We start from the raw sequence: 22,151 nt of genomic DNA, 5'->3' as shown, positions 1-22,151 counted from the left end.
ATTAACTCAAAGCACAACCAACCATACATCATCTGGTAGGACAACTCAGAGCACAACCAACGATACATCATCTGGTAGAACAACTAAGAGCACAACCAACCATACAACTGCTTGTAGAACAACACAGAGCACAACAAAACAAACCTTAAGTGGTAGAACAAGAAATGAAGAACAATTCAGAGCTTAGACAAACAAGGTGTAGATAAGTTGGTAGAACAATTCAGAGCTGAGCCAAAACCAGGATGAGATACGTTGGTATAACAACTCAGAGCTTAGCCAAACCAAGAAAAAATAAGTTGTTGGAACTCTTCAGAGCTTAGCCAAACCTGCAGCAGCTAAGTTGGAAGAACAATTCAGCGCTTAGTCAAACCTAGAGCAGCTAGTTTGTAGAACAATTCAGAGCTTAGCCAGACCTAGAGCAGCTCAGTTGGTAGAACAATTCAGAGCTTAGCCAGACCTAGAGCAGCTAGTTTGTAGAACAATTCAGAGCTTAGCCAGACCTAGAGCAGCTCAGTTGGGAGAACAATTCAGAGCTTAGCCAGACCTAGAGCAGCTAGTTTGTAGAACAATTCAGAGCTTAGCTAGACCTAGAGCAGCTAGTTTGTAGAACAATTCAGAGATTAGCCAGACCTAGAGCAGCTAGTTTGTAGAACAATTCAGAGCTTAGCCAGACCTAGAGCAGCTCAGTTGGTAATAATTTACAGCAAAACCACGAAGAGAGCAACTATATTAGAAGAATACCTCAAAAGCACATCATAACAAAATGAAGTTAAGTTGGAAGAATAAATAATAGCACAACCATGCAAAAGGTTAGTTGGTGGAACAACTCAGAGTACAATCATGCAGAAAGTAAGTAAGATGGTAGAACAACTAAAAGAGCAACAAAGCAGAAGGCAGCCAGGTTGGTATAACAATTCAAAACACAGCAAAGCCATGTATATAGCTTGTAAGATTGCATAACAACACAGAGCACAATTGTTCAAAAATATGCTTATATTTTGTAGAATGGCAAAGACATCAACTAAAATGAAGTTAAGAAGATTAATTGAAAGAATAGCCAGAACACAACCATGCAATGAGCAGCTTAGTTGGAAAAACAACTCCAAGTATATATATGCAGAGAACTTTAAAGTTGGCAGGACAACAGGCAGCACATCTGTGCAGAACTCATAGCACATCATCAAAAGAAGCACGCAACTTTGTAGGAAATATCAGACCTCAACCAAGACAACAGTGGCTTAATTGGTATAACAACAGAATGTATGCTCAAGCAAGGGGCAGCTAAGCTGGTTGATCAACTGATAATTTATCCATGCAGAGAACCTTATAAGTTGGTTGGCCTACACAGAACACAACTGTGCAGAAAGCAGCTAGGTTGGTTCAATGTTTCAAAGACCAGCTACTATGGTAGAATGAGGCAGAGAAGGCTAAGGTTGTAGAATAACCTCGAGTAAATGTGAGCAACCTTTTTGCCGAACCCATGCAGCATGTCTATGCAGACAATGAAACAACTGCAGTCTGTGCGACTGGCGCCTTGCCGTCGCCTACACACCTGGTTATATAATCAGCAGGACTCGAGAAACACGTGCAGTTCCCATCTTTCCCAACACCTGACACCTCTTAACAAGTAGTGCCGCTTGCTGGGGTACGCTGCTGGGTTAACTGCCTTATCTGCATTAACAGGGAATATGGAACCAGATTTGCAGACAGCTTAACAAGAGCTACCCTTTTGATAATCTAAAATTCAATATTTCAATAATCATTATTCTCAAAGTAATGATTACAAAATGATAATAGATTGTAAATTTACTCATGCCATTAATATTCTGAATGATAATTTCTCTGCCTCACTTGTGAATAAAGGTTATGTACTTAATAGACGGACAGTAATAATTTATTATCAAACTGGAGTATTTTTTTCTTCAGTATTGTTTTTTTATCGTAATATAAATAACTGTATGTCTTGAAATGCAAACCAAGAAGCTGTGTATGTATAATATTCCCTTAAATCAAAGGTCATTTACCCCTGCTTCCCCATTGCTCACTGCACTAGTGTACCCAGGGGTGATTGACAGAGGTGGGGGCACAATAGATTGTGTGCTCTCCCTAAAGTTGTCAAGAGTGAACATTTATGTCAATAAAGTTGGGAAAAAATGCATAAATTACAAAAAAAATGCACTGTTGTCAGACTAAAATAAGCCAGTAATTCGTGGGAAGGAGGGGTGGTTGGCAACAACAAAAAAGATTCCACTAAATACTGCATACCAAAAAGAGAATTTCAGACTCAGTCTGTGAATATGTCACCCGTACAGGGTGCAATATTTATGTACCCTTCACACTAATTCCTCATGTAAGTTTATGATTATTAATATCAGTTGTTGCACACAAAAAATGAAAGAATACAGATATGATCTTCACTTCACGGCCTCTAAACGCCAGCTCCACCACTTTACGGTGGTGCAAAGAAAAAGAGCTGTCGACACTTCCGTGGTGGAGCTGTGGACTATGTTTACATAAACAAACGTGAGTATGATTTATATTTCAATTGATAATTTCATTTAGCTGACATATTTCGAAAATCGGAGAATGTGGTACCGTGTTAGAACACTTCTACTATAGGCTGGTTACTATTTCGTTTCAATATTGTGCAAACTGTGGTGTCAGGAGCTTTTCTCCCGAATCGAACTGGTGCATATTTTGTGATCTGATTGCATAGCAAGTACATTTAGATGCTTACACACCCCGTAAGAACATTCTCATGCATGCAAACATAACTGTTATGTATAGTACTTATGCCGGAACAGAACAAAACTGATAAGCACTTCTTAAAAAGGAAAAATGCACATATTTATAAAAGTGGTGGCGCTGTTGCCCTAGTGGTGGCGCTATCGAGTATGTTTTGCGCTTGAAGTAATATAAAATATAAACGCTTTTGGAATGAATACAAAAGTTGCTATGTTTATTATTCATTGAACATTTTGCTGGTTATGCATACTACTTGCGGAAACAAAACTCTACGCGAACTACTCTACGCGAACTACCTTAACTTTACTGAAAACTATTTCGAAAATAAATGGCTAGGTGCTGTTAATTTTACCATATAAATATAAGTATCTATCATGTGGGTCCGGTTATGAGAGAGGTATTCTTGCATACCGGACGTGTGTTCCCGGTCAATTGACCTACTGGAAAAACGCATCTTACACCACCATGTAAGATGAGTTATGGGCCACAACGCGCTACTTCTTATTTCTTTTATTGTATGGTTTATGAAAAGTACATTATTTCATTTCAATAAAGCGCAATCAATTATAAGTATGCAATTAATTTAAATGGATAATGAATAATCATAATAACGTGATTTAAATAGTTACTATTTGACATCAATAGTGATTTAAAATTACTGCGCTTTATGACATCAGTAAACAACGTTTCACGCGCTTTTTGGTAAAATGTACAAAAGTGCGTTTTTTACCTCAATTCTTCCACAAATTGATAATTTTAGATATGCAAGAAAAAATATCAATCATGTTTTTCCGGTACGGAAAGAAAAATCTGTCATGCTACGTGGCCGGTAACTCGGCAAACCTTTTTACCGGCTTACGCGCGTGCACTCGGGTCGGATTTTCTATCCGTACCGGACACACATGATAGATACTTATATCTATATGGTAAAATTAACAGCACGTAGCCGTTTGTTTTCGAAATAGTTTTCAGTAAGGTTAAGGTAGTTCGCGTAGAGTTTTGTTTCCGCAACTGTTGTATTCATTCCAAAAGCGTTAACTTTTTATATTACTTCGAGCGCAAAACATACTCGATAGCGCCACCACTAGGGCAACAGCGCCACCACTTTTATAAATATGTGCATTTTACCTTTTTAAGAAGTGCTTATCAGTTTTGTTGTGTTCCGGCATAAGTACCATACATAACAGTTATGTTTGCATGCGTGAGAATGTTCTTACGGGGTGTGTAAGCATCTAAATGTACTTGCTATTCAATCAGATCTCAAAATATGCACAAGTTTGATTCGGGAGAAAAGCTCCTGACACCACAGTTTGCACAATATTGAACTGAAATAGTAACCAGCCTACAGAAGAAGTGTTCTTACACGGTACCACATTCTCCGATTTTCGAAATATGTCAGTAAAATGAAATTATCAAATAAAATATAAATCATACTCATGTTTGTTCATGTAAACATAGGGCACAGCTCCACCACGGAAGTGTCGACAGCTCTTTTTCTTTGCACCACCGTAAAGTGGTGGAGCTGGTGTTTACAGGCCGTGCACTTGGTGCATGTTATGTTAATGGTTTTGCCATTTATCATACTTTGAGGAAAAGGTTACATAATCCACCCTAAAAACTAATGTTGCTGTGAATCCTGAGAAAAAGGTTGACTAGAAATCTGTTTCCAATCAGGTTAGTTAATGCCATGTGAAAAAATGGTACTTACATAATGTACAAGGTATTATACCTAAGGTTCTTTATAATCTTGTATGTAATCACGATAATGAAAAACAAACTTTTAGATATTTCCTGTAAAAAACACCTCCTCGCCTTGAAGTACTTGTTGAAAACAGCTGGAATACAATATTATATTTACCCAAAAGACAAACTAAAGCAGGAGTACATGAAAGAACCAAGCATGATTTAAAGTGACATTGTGCAAAGTTTGATTGGTCAGTGTTGTTTTGTTTATTGTGTGTCTTTTGTGTTGGTGTCCATGGTTTGATTGGTCAGTGTTGTTTTGTTCATTGTGTCTTTTGTGTAAGTGTCCATGCTTTTATTGGTCAGTGTTGTTGTTTTATTGTGTGTCTTTTGTGTTGGTGTCCATGGTTTGATTGGTCAGTGTTGTTTTGTTCATTGTGTCTTTTGTGTAAGTGTCCATGCTTTGATTGGTCAGTGTTGTTTTGTTCATTGTGTCTTTTGTGTAAGTGTCCATGCTTTTATTGGTCAGTGTTGTTGTTTTATTGTGTGTCTTTTGTGTTGGTGTCCATGCTTTGATTGGTCTTTGTTGTTTCTTTATTGTGTGTCTTTCATGTTATTGTCCATAGGTTGATTGGTAAGTGTTGTTTCTTTAATAAGCATCTTTCATGTAGGTGTCCATAGTTTGATTGGTCAGTGTTGTTGTTTTTTATTGTGTGTCTTTCATGTAATTGTCCATAGGCTGATTGGTAAGTGTTGTTTCTTTAATGAGCATCTTTCATGTAGGTGTCCATAGTTTGATTGGTCAGTGTTGTTGTTTTTTATTGTGCGTCTTTCATGTAATTGTCCATAGGTTGATTGGTAAGTGTTGTTTCTTTAATGAGCATCTTTCGTGTAAGTGTCCATAGTTTGATTGATCAGTGTTGTTGTTTTATTGTGTGTCTTTTGTGTAAGTGTCCATAGTTTGATTGGTCAGTGCTGTTGTTTTATTGTGTGTCTTTTGTGTAAGTGTCCATAGTTTGATTGGTCAGTGTTGTTGTTTTATTGTGTGTCTTTTGTGTAAGTGTCCATGCTTTGATTGGTCAGTGTTGTTGTTTTTTATTGTGTGTCTTTTGTGTAAGTGTCCACAGTTTGATTGATCAGTGTTGTTTCTTTAATGAGCATCTTTCGTGTAAGTGTCCATAGTTTGATTGGTCAGTGTTGTTGTTTTTTATTGTGTGTCTTTCATGTAAATGTCCATGCTTTGATTAGTCAGTGCTGTTGTTTTATTGTGTGTCTTTTGTGTAAGTGTCCATAGTTTGATTGGTCAGTGTTGCTGTTGTTTTATTGTGTGTCTTTTGTGTAAGTGTCCATAGTTTGATTGGTCAGTGTTGCTGTTGTTTTATTGTGTGTCTTTTGTGTAAGTGTCCATAGTTTGATTGATCAGTGTTGTTGTTTTTTATTGTGTGTCTTTTGTGTAAGTGTCCATAGTTTGATTGATCAGTGTTGTTGTTTTTTATTGTGTGTCTTTTGTGTAAGTGTCCATGGTTTGATTGGTCAGTGTTGTTGTATTTTATTGTGTGTCTTTTGTGTAAGTGTCCATGGTTTGATTGGTCAGTGTTGTTGTTTTTTATTGTGTGTCTTTTGTGTAAGTGTCCATAGTTTGATTGATCAGTATTGTTGTTTTTTATTGTGTGTCTTTTGTGTAAGTGTCCATAGTTTGATTGGTCAGTGTTGTTGTTTTTTATTGTGTGTCTTTCATGTAGGTGTCCATAGTTTGATTAGTCAGCATTGTTGTTGTTTGTTTTTTTTTGTGTGTCTTTCATGTAAATGTCCATGCTTTGATTAGTCAGTATTGTTTTTTTTTTGTGTGTCTTTCATGTAAATGTCCATGCTTTGATTGGTCAGTGTTTTTTTTTATTGTGTGTCTTTCATGTAGGTGTCCATAGTTGGATTAGTCAGCATTGTTGTTGTTTGTTTTTTTTGTGTGTCTTTCATGTAAATGTCCATGCTTTGATTAGTCAGTATTGTTTTTTTTTTGTGTGTCTTTCATGTAAATGTCCATGCTTTGATTAGTCAGTATTGTTTTTTTTTTGTGTGTCTTTCATGTATATGTCCATGCTTTGATTGGTCAGTATTGTTTTTTTTTTGTGTGTCTTTTGTGTAAGTGTCCATAGTTTGATTGATCAGTGTTGTTGTTTTTTATTGTGTGTCTTTTGTGTAAGTGTCCATAGTTTGATTGGTCAGTGTTGTTGTTTTTTATTGTGTGTCTTTTGTGTAAGTGTCCATAGTTTGATTGGTCAGTGTTGTTGTTTTTTATTGTGTGTCTTTTGTGTAAGTGTCCATAGTTTGATTGATCAGTGTTGTTGTATTTTATTGTGTGTCTTTCATGTAAGTGTCCATAGTTTGATTAGTCAGTATTGTTGTTGTTTGTTTTTTTTGTGTGTCTTTCATGTAAATGTCCATGCTTTGATTAGTCAGTATTGTTTTTTATTGTGTGTCTTTCATGTAGGTGTCCATAGTTGGATTAGTCAGCATTGTTGTTGTTTGTTTTTTTTGTGTGTCTTTCATGTATATGTCCATGCTTTGATTAGTCAGTATTGTTTTTTATTGTGTGTCTTTCATGTAAATGTCCATGCTTTGATTGGTCAGTATTGTTTTTTTTTTGTGTGTCTTTCATGTATATGTCCATGCTTTGATTGGTCAGTATTGTTTTTTTATTGTGTGTCTTTCATGTAAATGTCCATGCTTTGATTGTCAGTATTGTTTTTTTTTTGTGTGTCTTTCATGTAAATGTCCATGCTTTGATTAGTCAGTATTGTTTTTTATTGTGTGTCTTTCATGTAAATGTCCATGCTTTGATTGGTCAGTATTGTTTTTTATTGTGTGTCTTTCATGTAAATGTCCATGCTTTGATTAGTCAGTATTGTTTTTTTTTTTGTGTGTCTTTCATGTATATGTCCATGCTTTGATTGGTCAGTATTGTTTTTTTATTGTGTGTCTTTCATGTAAATGTCCATGCTTTGATTGGTCAGTGTTTTTTTTTTGTGTGTCTTTCATGTATATGTCCATGCTTTGATTGGTCAGTATTGTTTTTTTATTGTGTGTCTTTCATGTATATGTCCATGCTTTGATTAGTCAGTATTGTTTTTTTTTGTGTGTGTCTTTCATGTATATGTCCATGCTTTGATTAGTCAGTATTGTTTTTTTTTTGTGTGTCTTTCATGTAAATGTCCATGCTTTGATTAGTCAGTATTGTTTTTTTTTTGTGTGTCTTTCATGTATATGTCCATGCTTTGATTAGTCAGTATTGTTTTTTTATTGTGTGTCTTTCCTGTAAATGTCCATGCTTTGATTAGTCAGTATTGTTTTTTTTGTGTGTCTTTCATGTATATGTCCATGCTTTGATTAGTCAGTATTGTTTTTTTATTGTGTGTCTTTCCTGTAAATGTCCATGCTTTGATTGGTCAGTGTTTTTTTTTTTTTTGTGTGTCTTTCATGTATATGTCCATGCTTTGATTGGTCAGTATTGTTTTTTTTTGTGTGTCTTTCATGTATATGTCCATGCTTTGATTAGTCAGTATTGTTTTTTTTTTGTGTGTCTTTCATGTAAATGTCCATGCTTTGATTGGTCAGTATTGTTTTTTATTGTGTGTCTTTCATGTAAATGTCCATGCTTTGATTAGTCAGTATTGTTTTTTATTGTGTGTCTTTCATGTAAATGTCCATGCTTTGATTGGTCAGTATTGTTTTTTATTGTGTGTCTTTCATGTAAATGTCCATGCTTTGATTGGTCAGTATTGTTTTTTTTTGTGTGTCTTTCATGTATATGTCCATGCTTTGATTGGTCAGTATTGTTTTTTTATTGTGTGTCTTTCCTGTAAATGTCCATGCTTTGATTGGTCAGTGTTGTTGTTTTTTTGTGTGTCTTTCATGTATATGTCCATGCTTTGATTGGTCAGTATTGTTTTTTTATTGTGTGTCTTTCATGTATATGTCCATGCTTTGATTGGTCAGTATTGTTTTTTTTTTGTGTGTCTTTCATGTAAATGTCCATGCTTTGATTAGTCAGTATTGTTTTTTTTTGTGTGTCTTTCATGTATATGTCCATGCTTTGATTGGTCAGTGTTGTTGTTTTTTGTGTGTCTTTCATGTATATGTCCATGCTTTGATTAGTCAGTATTGTTGTTTTTTTGTGTGTCTTTCATGTATATGTCCATGCTTTGATTGGTCAGTGTTGTTTTTTTATTGTGTGTCTTTCATGTATATGTCCATGCTTTGATTAGTCAGTATTGTTTTTTTTTGTGTGTCTTTCATGTAAATGTCCATGCTTTGATTGGTCAGTATTGTTTTTTTTTGTGTGTCTTTCATGTATATGTCCATGCTTTGATTAGTCAGTATTGTTTTTTTTTTGTGTGTCTTTCATGTAAATGTCCATGCTTTGATTAGTCAGTGTTGTTTTTTTTTTGTGTGTCTTTCATGTATATGTCCATGCTTTGATTAGTCAGTATTGTTGTTTTATTGTGTGTCTTTCATGTAGGTGTCCATAGTTGGATTAGTCAGCATTGTTGTTGTTTTTTTTTATTGTGTGTCTTTCATGTATATGTCCATGCTTTGATTAGTCAGTATTGTTTTTTTATTGTGTGTCTTTCATGTAGGTGTCCATAGTTGGATTAGTCAGCATTGTTGTTGTTTTTTTTTATTGTGTGTCTTTCATGTAAATGTCCATGCTTTGATTAGTCAGTATTGTTTTTTATTGTGTGTCTTTCATGTAGGTGTCCATAGTTTGATTAGTCAGTATTGTTTTTTTATTGTGTGTCTTTCATGTAGGTGTCCATAGTTGGATTAGTCAGCATTGTTTTTTTTTGTTTTTTTTTGTGTGTCTTTCATGTAAATGTCCATGCTTTGATTAGTCAGTATTGTTTTCTTATTGTGTGTCTTTCATGTAGGTGTCCATAGTTGGATTAGTCAGCATTGTTGTTGTTTGTTTTTTTTGTGTGTCTTTCATGTAAATGTCCATGCTTTGATTAGTCAGTATTGTTTTTTTATTGTGTGTCTTTCATGTATATGTCCATGCTTTGATTGGTCAGTGTGTTTTTTTATTGTGTGTCTTTCATGTAAATGTCCATGCTTTGATTAGTCAGTATTGTTTTCTTATTGTGTGTCTTTCATGTAGGTGTCCATAGTTTGATTAGTCAGTATTGTTTTTTTATTGTGTGTCTTTCCTGTAAATGTCCATGCTTTGATTAGTCAGTATTGTTTTTTTATTGTGTGTCTTTCCTGTAAATGTCCATGCTTTGATTAGTCAGTATTGTGTTTTTTTTATTGTGTGTCTTTCATGTAAATGTCCATGCTTTGATTAGTCAGTATTGTTGTTTTATTGTGTGTCTTTCATGTAGGTGTCCATGCTTTGATTGGTCAGTATTGTTTTTTTATTGTGTGTCTTTCCTGTAAATGTCCATGCTTTGATTAGTCAGTATTGTTTTTTTTTATTGTGTGTCTTTCATGTAAATGTCCATGCTTTGATTAGTCAGTATTGTTTTTTTATTGTGTGTCTTTCATGTAGGTGTCCATAGTTTGATTAGTCAGTATTGTTTTTTTATTGTGTGTCTTTCATGTAGGTGTCCATAGTTGGATTAGTCAGCATTGTTGTTGTTTGGTTTTTTTGTGTGTCTTTCATGTAAATGTCCATGCTTTGATTAGTCAGTATTGTTTTCTTATTGTGTGTCTTTCATGTATATGTCCATGCTTTGATTGGTCAGTGTGTTTTTTTATTGTGTGTCTTTCATGTTTATGTCCATGCTTTGATTAGTCAGTGTTGTTTTTTTATTGTGTGTCTTTCATGTATATGTCCATGCTTTGATTAGTCAGTATTGTTTTTTTATTGTGTGTCTTTCATGTATATGTCCATGCTTTGATTGGTCAGTGTGTTTTTTTATTGTGTGTCTTTCATGTTTATGTCCATGCTTTGATTAGTCAGTGTTGTTTTTTTATTGTGTGTCTTTCATGTATATGTCCATGCTTTGATTGGTCAGTGTTGTTTTTTTATTGTGTGTCTTTCATGTATATGTCCATGCTTTGATTGGTCAGTGTTGTTTTTTTATTGTGTGTCTTTCATGTATATGTCCATGCTTTGATTAGTCAGTATTGTTTTTTTATTGTGTGTCTTTCATGTATATGTCCATGCTTTGATTGGTCAGTATTGTGTTTTTTTTGTGTGTCTTTCATGTTTATGTCCATGCTTTGATTGGTCAGTGTTGTTTTTTTTATTGTGTGTCTTTCATGTATATGTCCATGCTTTGATTAGTCAGTATTGTTTTTTTATTGTGTGTCTTTCATGTAGGTGTCCATAGTTTGATTAGTCAGTATTGTTTTTTTATTGTGTGTCTTTCATGTATATGTCCATGCTTTGATTAGTCAGTATTGTTTTTTATTGTGTGTCTTTCATGTATATGTCCATGCTTTGATTAGTCAGTATTGTTTTTTTATTGTGTGTCTTTCATGTAGGTGTCCATAGTTGGATTAGTCAGTATTGTTTTTTTATTGTGTGTCTTTCATGTATATGTCCATGCTTTGATTAGTCAGTATTGTTTTTTTATTGTGTGTCTTTCATGTATATGTCCATGCTTTGATTGGTCAGTATTGTTTTTTTATTGTGTGTCTTTCATGTATATGTCCATGCTTTGATTAGTCAGTATTGTTTTTTTATTGTGTGTCTTTCATGTAGGTGTCCATAGTTGGATTAGTCAGTATTGTTTTTTTATTGTGTGTCTTTCATGTAGGTGTCCATAGTTGGATTAGTCAGCATTGTTGTTGTTTGTTTTTTTTGTGTGTCTTTCCTGTAAATGTCCATGCTTTGATTAGTCAGTATTGTTTTTTTATTGTGTGTCTTTCATGTAGGTGTCCATGCTTTGATTGGTCAGTATTGTTTTTTTATTGTGTGTCTTTCCTGTAAATGTCCATGCTTTGATTAGTCAGTATTGTTTTTTTTTATTGTGTGTCTTTCATGTAAATGTCCATGCTTTGATTAGTCAGTATTGTTGTTTTATTGTGTGTCTTTCATGTAGGTGTCCATGCTTTGATTGGTCAGTATTGTTTTTTTATTGTGTGTCTTTCCTGTAAATGTCCATGCTTTGATTAGTCAGTATTGTTTTTTTTTATTGTGTGTCTTTCATGTAAATGTCCATGTTTTGATTAGTCAGTATTGTTTTCTTATTGTGTGTCTTTCATGTATATGTCCATGCTTTGATTGGTCAGTGTTGTTTTTTTATTGTGTGTCTTTCCTGTAAATGTCCATGCTTTGATTAGTCAGTATTGTTGTTTTTTTATTGTGTGTCTTTCATGTAAATGTCCATGCTTTGATTGGTCAGTATTGTTTTTTATTGTGTGTCTTTCATGTATATGTCCATGCTTTGATTGGTCAGTGTTGTTTTTTTTTTTGTGTGTCTTTCATGTATATGTCCATGCTTTGATTAGTCAGTATTGTTGTTTTATTGTGTGTCTTTTATGTAGGTGTCCATGCTTTGATTGGTCAGTATTGTTTTTTTATTGTGTGTCTTTCCTGTAAATGTCCATGCTTTGATTAGTCAGTATTGTTTTTTTTTTATTGTGTGTCTTTCATGTAAATGTCCATGCTTTGATTAGTCAGTATTGTTTTCTTATTGTGTGTCTTTCATGTATATGTCCATGCTTTGATTGGTCAGTGTTGTTTTTTTATTGTGTGTCTTTCATGTATATGTCCATGCTTTGATTAGTCAGTGTGGTTTTTTTATTGTGTGTCTTTCATGTATATGTCCATGCTTTGATTGGTCAGTGTTGTTTTTTTATTGTGTGTCTTTCATGTATATGTCCATGCTTTGATTGGTCAGTATTGTTTTTTTATTGTGTGTCTTTCATGTATATGTCCATGCTTTGATTAGTCAGTATTGTTTTTTATTGTGTGTCTTTCATGTAAATGTCCATGCTTTGATTGGTCAGTGTTTTTTTTTTATTGTGTGTCTTTCATGTATATGTCCATGCTTTGATTGGTCAGTGTTGTTTTTTTATTGTGTGTCTTTCATGTATATGTCCATGCTTTGATTGGTCAGTGTTGTTTTTTTATTGTGTGTCTTTCATGTATATGTCCATGCTTTGATTAGTCAGTGTGGTTTTTTTATTGTGTGTCTTTCATGTAAATGTCCATGCTTTGATTAGTCAGTGTTGTTTTTTTATTGTGTGTCTTTCATGTATATATCCATGCTTTGATTGGTCAGTATTGTTTTTTTTTGTGTGTCTTTCATGTATATGTCCATGCTTTGATTAGTCAGTATTGTTTTTTTTATTGTGTGTCTTTCATGTAGGTGTCCATGCTTTGATTGGTCAGTATTGTTTTTTTATTGTGTGTCTTTCATGTAGGTGTCCATAGTTTGATTAGTCAGTATTGTTTTTTTATTGTGTGTCTTTCATGTATATGTCCATGCTTTGATTGGTCAGTGTTGTTTTTTTATTGTGTGTCTTTCATGTATATGTCCATGCTTTGATTGGTCAGTGTTTTTTTTTATTGTGTGTCTTTCATGAAGGTGTCCATAGTTTGGTCAGTGTTTTTTTATTATTGTGTTTCTTACATGAAGGTGTCCATAGTTTGATGGGTCAGGATTGTTTTGTCAGTTAAGTGTCTTCTAGCATGAAGATGTCCATGGTTTTAGCGGTCTGTGTTGTTTTGTCAATTGTTTGTCTTCCATGAAGATGTCCATGGTTTGATTGGTCAGTGTTTTTTTTTTATTATGTGTCTTTTGTGTAGGTGTCCATGCTTTGATTGGTCAGTGTTGTTTTGTTTATTGTGTGTCTTTCATGTAAGTGTCCATGGTTTGATCAGTCAATGTTGTTTTTGATTGTGTGTCTTTTGTGTAAGTGTTCATAGTTTGATCGGTCAGTGATGTTTTTGATTGTGTTTCTTTCTTGTAAGTGTCCATCAGGCATGGCTATAAGGTCAGCAAAACTGTGCAAATATGATAAAATATAGACAGGCAAAGGACACTGACAAGCCCATCAACCCTCTGAATGGATGGTCTAGCTATGCCCCTGTATCTGGACATAATTTTCTTTTGAATACAATACCCTGTCAGGGTTCTATTCAAGAAGAGTATATTTTGTTAAATAAACACAAGTTTATTAGTTTAGTGCATATATTAAAATCCTCATCAATAAGAGGTTGTCAATATTTTATAAACACTGTAGTCTAGTGTGAGAAATACGACCTGTTATTATTTCAGTCAATATTAAAAATATGGGAAGTACATGTGGCTTGCCATGTTATCCAGACATTGGCAATAATGTTAAGTTCCAATACCAAGTGGCCCCGTATAATTTTGAAAAGGGTATTGCTTGCTAATTACATAAACATATTCTATATGACTGAAAACACTTATCAGATAAAGTTATTAAAGTCATAATTCTATGAGTCAATAGGTATCCATAATTCATGTATTTGTACAAAGAAGGGCTTCTCATATAGCGGTCAAAAATCGGTTACTATCCAAATTAAAATAGCATCATTTACCATACATTAAAAATCTGTTTCCCAAAATCAAAAAAAAAAAATAACCAAAATTTTTGGATAAACATGTAATCAATGTTTGTGCTAATGTTATAGTTGCGTTTGTATGTCGATTTTTCCAGTAATTTGAATAAACGGCTTGAAGAGTTTAGACCAATGAAAAGACTAGGCCTATTAAAAAAAAATCACTAAAAAAGCCCTGCATGTTTGTACATAAGATATGTTAATCAAAGCTGTATCAGTATTGATGTACAATACTCTAAAATTTCCAAAGTCCAAACTATAGAGAGAGTGATAGAATCTAATCTACAGCTGTCCATTACACATGTGTCAGGCCGAGGATGAATACAGAAAACAGATGTGGGAGGGGGGCCTGCAATCCTTCAACAGGTGTCCCGTATCTTCCCAGAAACACTGGCTGGAGTCAGCAAGACTCAATGGCAGCTGCATAGAGAATATACCTGCATCTTCTAAACTAAAGGCTGGGTGTTGTATTGCCACATTTTTCTGTTGCCGTTGCTTAAAATGAAAGATATAAAAGTTGTATAGTTTACATGTAGCTTTTTAAACCGAGTGGTTCAAAGATATATATAAAGAAATATATAATTAATCCTCCAGACTACATTGACTATTTCGACAAATAATTGGGAATAGCAAACAGAAATGAACCTCAACACCCATTTCAACTGGTCCATATAAAATGCAGACTATTCTATTTGTGAGCCTGGCCAAGATAGCTATGAGAATTTTACCTTAAACCAATAAAATAATACTACATGAGTTACAATACTTTATATTTCAAAATCATCGAAGTCATAATTGTTGATGATGGAAGGCCACAGTGCTTAGAATAAGGATACAATTCAGTACATTGTGAAGTGTTCCATTATAACACTTAAACATTGAAATCATGCTGGAAAAACATCTGGTTAAAAAATGACCAAGTTACAGTTTGGACGAGACCTGACATAATCATATTGTTACACCATGCCAACTTCATGAACCACACTACAAACACAACCCATCATGGAAATCAATCAATGTGGAGCAATACTATTTCAGGAATACTTTGTTGCACACTTTATGCATCACTAATATTTAATAATTTAAAACACAGCATCCATATTTTCCACTCCTATTTTATATTAGGATTTTTTTTTAACAGTCTAACAAACTTTTTTGTTAATTTGATTTTAAATTTGCAGGTATTGCTATTATATTTATTGATTTTATTTCAATCTTTATGTCAAACATTTTACAAAGCTTAATCTAGGTTTCATGCTAAAAACATTAATTTAAAAAGACAAATCATAAAACAAGTTCATACAGACATAAAAGATAGGAATGCTACTATCATCTAAGGCAATGTTGATTTTTCACTGTTAAAATGGCCCAGTAATAATTGTATAGTACTAGATTATTGCCTTGGAATGCTGAATGGTTTATTAATCACATGGACTTATCTCCCTTCTCATTTAGGGAATTCTGCAAGATTTATCCCTCTTGATAAAAAAAAATGTTCTATAAGGCACTTCCAGCCTGGTGCCTGTGCTCTTTGGAGCGGATTTATTTTAGTAGTTTTGACTATTGGGGAGAATTTTGAAATTCTACTTTTATACTACAGTTCACATGAATATAACATTTAGAACTACCTCTTGAAGCATAACAACAGTGTTCAAACCAATGTCTAAAATATGTAACTTTAGATAATGACATAAATTCCAGAAAGGCAATGTTGACTTTCACAAAATATTCGCATAATGCAGGCAAAGCCTTGGTTGTTACCTTGCAGTTTTATATAAGCACATGTTGCTATCTGCAAGTGGAAGGGTGACAGCTAAAGGGTTTTAAGTAATGTTGTGAATAGAAGCAGATAGAATATATTGCTTCCAACTAACCTTGCTGTTCCATGCAAGTTCAATGGTAGCATATAAAGTTTTCTTGGTTTGCATAGATTATTGATCACATTAAGAATATATTCTGTTGTCCACGGTTTTGTAAAAGTCAGCATTGGCATTCTAAATTCACATTTATAATACATAGCCATGGTGTAGATCATAGAAACAAGATATTTAAAGCACAACTGAAAAAACACACCATAAAATTTGTATTATATAATGGGCCCCTAAAAATGCCCTAATTAAACAACTTATCTTCAAGGCATTGTCAAAAATTTACCACAATAAATGATACCATACTGACAACTCATAAAGCAGAAACAGTATTAACATTGCAGAATGAAAAAAATAGTTGTTTGATTGATTTAATAATATTTTTTACAGTGTCCCAGATAAAGAAAGTATTAAATTTCAATAGAACCCAACTGTCACCGAATTGAACATAATCATATCTACAAGTTTTGTCCACAAAATCGAAAACCTACCATGCCACAATGGGGCAGTGACCACAGCTGCAGTCGCACGTGCAGGGGGAGGATGAATCAGCCTGTGCCATCTGGTGGCAAGCACTGGCAACACACTGCGACACACCGAGCTGTAACATATTGCCTTAATTTGATCACTTTACAACATATGTACACATACATGTTGGGCTAACTGTTCGCTGTATATTGTATATCTACCAACATCGTGGATAACAGGCAACATCTTGACACATGCTGCCCTATGACAATCTTGTCAGGTCGAAGACATGTTTTTCATTGAAGTTAATTATGGTTTTTAGCCTTTTATTTCATAAAAAGAATTGTGTCAAATCTGGAGTTTTGGCTCCAAGTCAGAAACCTCCATTTGGCAAGCAGGGGCAGATCCTGGATATGACGTTAAAGGGGGCATAACTTAGGAGCATAACATTTGGACTTACACCCCTCAGTCAGTACATTTGCATATTGTCACTGACAACATGGGTACTTATTTTTATTTGATCATCTCAAATTTTTCTATACTTATGGCCAAGATTAAATTTTTTGAAGGACAACGATGTCCCCAATGACACAGTGATCTATCACAGTACTGATACATGTATATACATATTAAGAAGTGTTTTCTGTAAGGAAAAGACAAGCTGAAAAGTTACTGTTGCTTTCTAAATACACAGAGCTTCTTCAACTTTTGGCAAAACATTCTGTGACGCTACATAATCGTTCCTTATTTAGAGTTTCATAAAATTTGAGTGATAGCTTAATCAAGCAGCAGTATGTTTTGGAAATAAATTATAATCAATCTATATGTTCCTGAATGTGCGTCTTCAATTCATGAAATTATGACACAGGAACATTATCTAACTTTATTTATATGACAATTATCAAAATTTCTCAAAATCTACCAGACTGCTTGGCAGCATAAAGACATTTTAAATAGTTATTTTCATAAATGTTCGGTAAAACCTTATTTAATTGAAATATAGTATAATTATTAAACTGAAGATGTACAAAGAAAAACTGCAATATCATTCAATATCTTAATATTTTATAAATATCATCTCAATTTCCTTTTCTTGTTCAATCTAGCTCCATTAGCCGATCAAGGGTGTGGCGCTCTATGGTGACCATTTGTGGGTAGTAATTTCAAAATCCTTGAAGCAGTTCTAATGATCATAAGCAAACACAATTTGTGACAGACAAAACAACAGACAACTTGAGCAAAAATGGTGACATGTCAAGCACATTTAAAAAAACCTTTGACATGCAATTGCATCACAGAATTCCACTATGCCTATGCCTCATTATGGTAATCCCCCACTTTATGGTCATAAATTCATGTCAAGTTTTTTGAAAATCTTGTAATGGGAGAAGGTACAGTCCTATCAAGACTACTTGTTTCAACTTCTGACCTTTTATTGTGACCTTGACCCTTGAGGTACAGCCCTGGGTCTTGTGCGTGACACACCACCTCTTATTTTGAACCTTCATGGCAAGTAATAATGCATGGTCAAGATACAGCCTGGACTTGGATTATTTCAACTTTTGATTTCTAAGCCTGACCTTGACCTTTAAGGTTCAAACCTAGTTCTTGTGAGCGACACGCCATGTTATCATGGTGAACCTTCAGTCCTATTACCTTGACCTTTGAGGTACAGACTTGGGTCTTCTGCTGGAAACGCTACCTCATCATGGTAAACCTTCAAGGCGATTTCTTTGAATGTAAAGATACAGCCAAGACACGGTTCAGTCTGGACTGACAACCGCACACACGCACGCACATACACGGAAAAACACAGGACAAGGTTGAAGAGAGACTTAGAAAAGCATTTAGCTTACTTCTCAATTCTGTTAATGTGTACTTTAATTGTTAGTAGGACTTATTCTTGATATCTCAAACTCACAAACATTGACCATCATGAGTACTTTGTGATAATCTGTCTAGTTGATATTATACTAATATTCTATGATCAAAATAAATACTGGTTAAACCAATTACATGACTAGGTCATTTTGACTAAAATTCGGATATCTAATTTTGCCTAGAAATGAACAAGAATTGTTAAAAAGATAGAAAGAAAAATATTTAAAAAAAATGTAATCAAGTTTAAAAAAAACACCAACTTTTCGATACAAAAACAGTTCTGGGGTCCATTCTTTTTATTAAAACAAGAGCTGTCACAATAAGTGACAAATGCTTTCGAAATGCAATCAAGTTCAATGAATTATGCAATTAATAGAATGTCTACATTCAGAAAGAGCAAATATAAACTATAAGCATATGTCTGATGGTTAACCAAACATACTGTATGTGGGGGGAGTGATGAAAAAAGAATAAGGGAGGTCTAGCGACTGACACATTGCCTTTATATACCAAACACATGTGCCAAGAAGTTAAAAAATCATTCTGTACATGGCAGTGTTACAACCCAGACACGACCTAGTATGCTTTATCCATGTGCAAATTTATATGCAGTATTCCATAATGATTAAAATCCAAGTGTGTCCTTGAACTTAGAGGTAGGGCCGTTGGCATCAAACAGTCATCAAACATCCACAAAATTAATTATGAAGCCTCAGATATGTCATATAATAACAACGTTGCAATAATTGAATTCCTCATATGTGACCATTTCATTTGAGTTAATACCCGGTATATGACGTGTAGATTTCGCCCTTTCTTAGACCGTTTGCAGACAAAAACAAATTAAGAATGCATTGATTCCCACATGGATATTCAACCACATATTATATACCTGTGGTGCAAGAAAATTGAAAGCAAACTATGAATAGCTAGAGCTATCAATGAATATGATTTACACCCCCAAACGCCATCAAAAGCAGTAAAAAACAATACCATCTTAAAATGACAATGCTTTGAAGATTTATAGTTCTTGTTAACTGTACTTCCTCTTATGTGCTTTACCATTGCGTTTAGTTAAGTTAAATTCAATCCAGTAGTTTTCGAGTTGCTTTGAACAAGATAAATTGCAAGGGCAAAAACTCTGTTATTGGCAAAAAAAGAATTATGATTCTTGTTCACTGCACTTGCTCTTTGTGCTTTACCATTGTATGAAGTTACAATACCGTAATTCAATCCAGTAGTTTTCAAATTATTGTCTAGACAAAAGGTTGACAACAACAAAAACACAAGAAAGGGTAACAACTCTGTAATTTGCTAAGATAGATTATTGTTCTTGTACACTGCACTTTCTCTCATTGTGCTTTACCATTGTATCGAGTTTTTTTAAGTTCCCACCAGTGGTAGTTTTCAAGCTATACTCCAGACAAGAAAAGGTAACAAAGGACAATACTCTAGAATTAGCTAGAATAGAGTTGTGGTTCCTGTACACTGCACTTCCACTCATTATGACTATGTTCTATCAATGTATGATGTTTAATTAAATTCCATCTAGTAGATTTTATGCTTTGGACAAGAAAAACATAATAAAGGGCATTAACCCTGTATTTGGCTGGAATAGAGTTATGGTTCTTGTTAACTGCACTTTCTTTCATTAATACTATTCTGATTTGTATGAAGTTTTATCAAATTCTATCATGTGGTTTTCAAGTCATACTCCGGACTTTAGGCTACTACATTCGAAAATGTTGAACAACTGGGGAACAACTGGGAGTGGGACCAGTACATTAGCAAAAAGTCGCCAAAGCTAAAATCGTCTAAGAATGCTATTTTTAAAGTGAACTGGTACAGTTGAGCCCGAAATGGACGAATTTTAGTTATGGTTAGTTGACCATTTTGAAGACCAGTACAGTTATTTTATTATCCATTTCAATGCAAACACTTACTTACAGACGCTCATTTCTTTCTTCTGTGGTTAGTTCAATTAATTTATTAACAAAAAAAGACAAGAAAGGAAACAGTGGAAAAAATCTTCTGCTAACCGAACCGCACCGAAATAATAATTCTTGTAAAATTTGCTAAATTTCAAATTACTGTACATTACAGTTTGCCTGCCCACTCGTTCACTCGTTCGTCAATTCATTCGTTCGTTCGTTCGGTCGGTCGGTCGGTCGGTCGGCCGGTCGGCCGGCCGGTCGGTCGGTCAGTCAGTCAGTCATTTATTCATTTATTCATTCATTTGTTCGTTCGGTCGGTCGGTCAGTCAGCCAGTCAGTTAGTCTGTCAGTCAGAAAATATTAGAATAGATAGTTGCGAAAACTTATCAAATCAACTAGTTCCTATTTTTGATTTTTCTGTAAATTATAATTAAACAGTACAGATTTTTTTACAGAAAAATTAAAAATAGGAAGTTGCTCCGATAAGTTTTCGCAACTGTCTATTCTAATATTTTCCAACTATAATACATACTGTAGCATTTGAGTATACAGTTTATGCAACTGTGATTGCAAAACTTCTTTGTATTTTTATCAAGTTTTATGATTGATAATGTAACGGAGATGGCATTGCCGTTAATGGAGTTGACACTCAGTAACGGAATAGACAGTTCATATAAAGGCATTCGTTAAAGTCATAAATCTAATAAATTATATTGACAAAATTATCATTTATATATTCATAATTTACACAGATAATGTTTTACTTTTTTTACAGTTTATTTCCAAATACACAGTTTATTTTCGGAGGTCCTAAAAATCATCTCTTAATGGAATACATGCAAGACATTTTCTATCACAGTGCGGTATTGCTACTGGTTTGTGCCATCCCCGGGTTTCTTTCTCATACCTATGTGCAGATACTCTAATTCTGGACAAAACAGTCCTATATTCGTAATATTAACATCTGATTCTAAAAAATAAGACTGAAGTTTAAAATCTGCAAACAGTATGTATACATATGATCTAGCTCTAGCGGATTCACCATTTTTGCATAAATATATCAGCTATTCGTTGTTTGACTGCAAACATATACATAGATAAATTAACAGACATGTACCCAGCACTCTGGTACATCCACATATGATTAAAGCCTATGGCTTGGAGTATTTTTTTCACCAATTGAGCCCATGAGTTGAATTTTGGACTATTATCTTAATCACAATATATTTGAAAATTAACTATTCTTACACATCTAAAAGACTCCATTTGAAAATTTTAATCCAATATCTTATTACACTTGTAAAACACTTAGCTAACAATGTTTTTCTTCCTAACTCTTCGTATACAAAAGTGTTCTGAGTCTGTGGTCAAACACATATTAAATCCATACAAAAATTCAGACGTACTCTTTCTAATTGCATACTTTTCTGAGATCCACAAATTCTGAACCATAGCTTACAATTGGAAAAATAAGTTCATTAGACAAATCTAATTTGTGCGTAATTACACAACTTTTCTGTTTAAAAATCGGTCTCATAGGAGCTTGCCCCGATAAGTTATCAAACTTGGTAGATAGAAGACCCTCCAGGGGTAATAAGAATACCCAAATAAGTAAATTTATTCACCATTTCCAACTCTTGACCATCATACAAAAATCTGAAATTTCTTCTCAATCTTCTTCCTTTCAAAAAATAAATAAAATGAAAACCCCTTGGCTTGGGATTGTGAACTTATGGTCAAAATAAGAATTCCCCAACTGTAGCAGATGACATGCTACTATTATCATTCTCGAAATCAAACATGGACCAAATGTTAGATATCTGTTGCCAATATTCCAGGAAATTCAGATATTTTCATAACCCATAAGTGCTAAGTCCTCCTATTCAATGCAAAAATGATTCACCCATATATCCACTATTTTGAGCTCGTATTTGACAAGATCAACGAATGTGACAACTATACCTACCTGGGAGTTATAGCGGCAAACATTTATCAAAACAAGTTATTCGCAAAGCGTGTTATAAATTACGAGCAAAG

The sequence above is a fragment of the Mya arenaria genome, chromosome 8 (assembly GCF_026914265.1).
Source record: "Mya arenaria isolate MELC-2E11 chromosome 8, ASM2691426v1".
NCBI classification, from domain to species: domain Eukaryota; kingdom Metazoa; phylum Mollusca; class Bivalvia; order Myida; family Myidae; genus Mya; species Mya arenaria.
The sequence above is the reverse complement of the archived record's forward strand: the minus strand, read 5'-3'. Positions refer to the sequence as shown.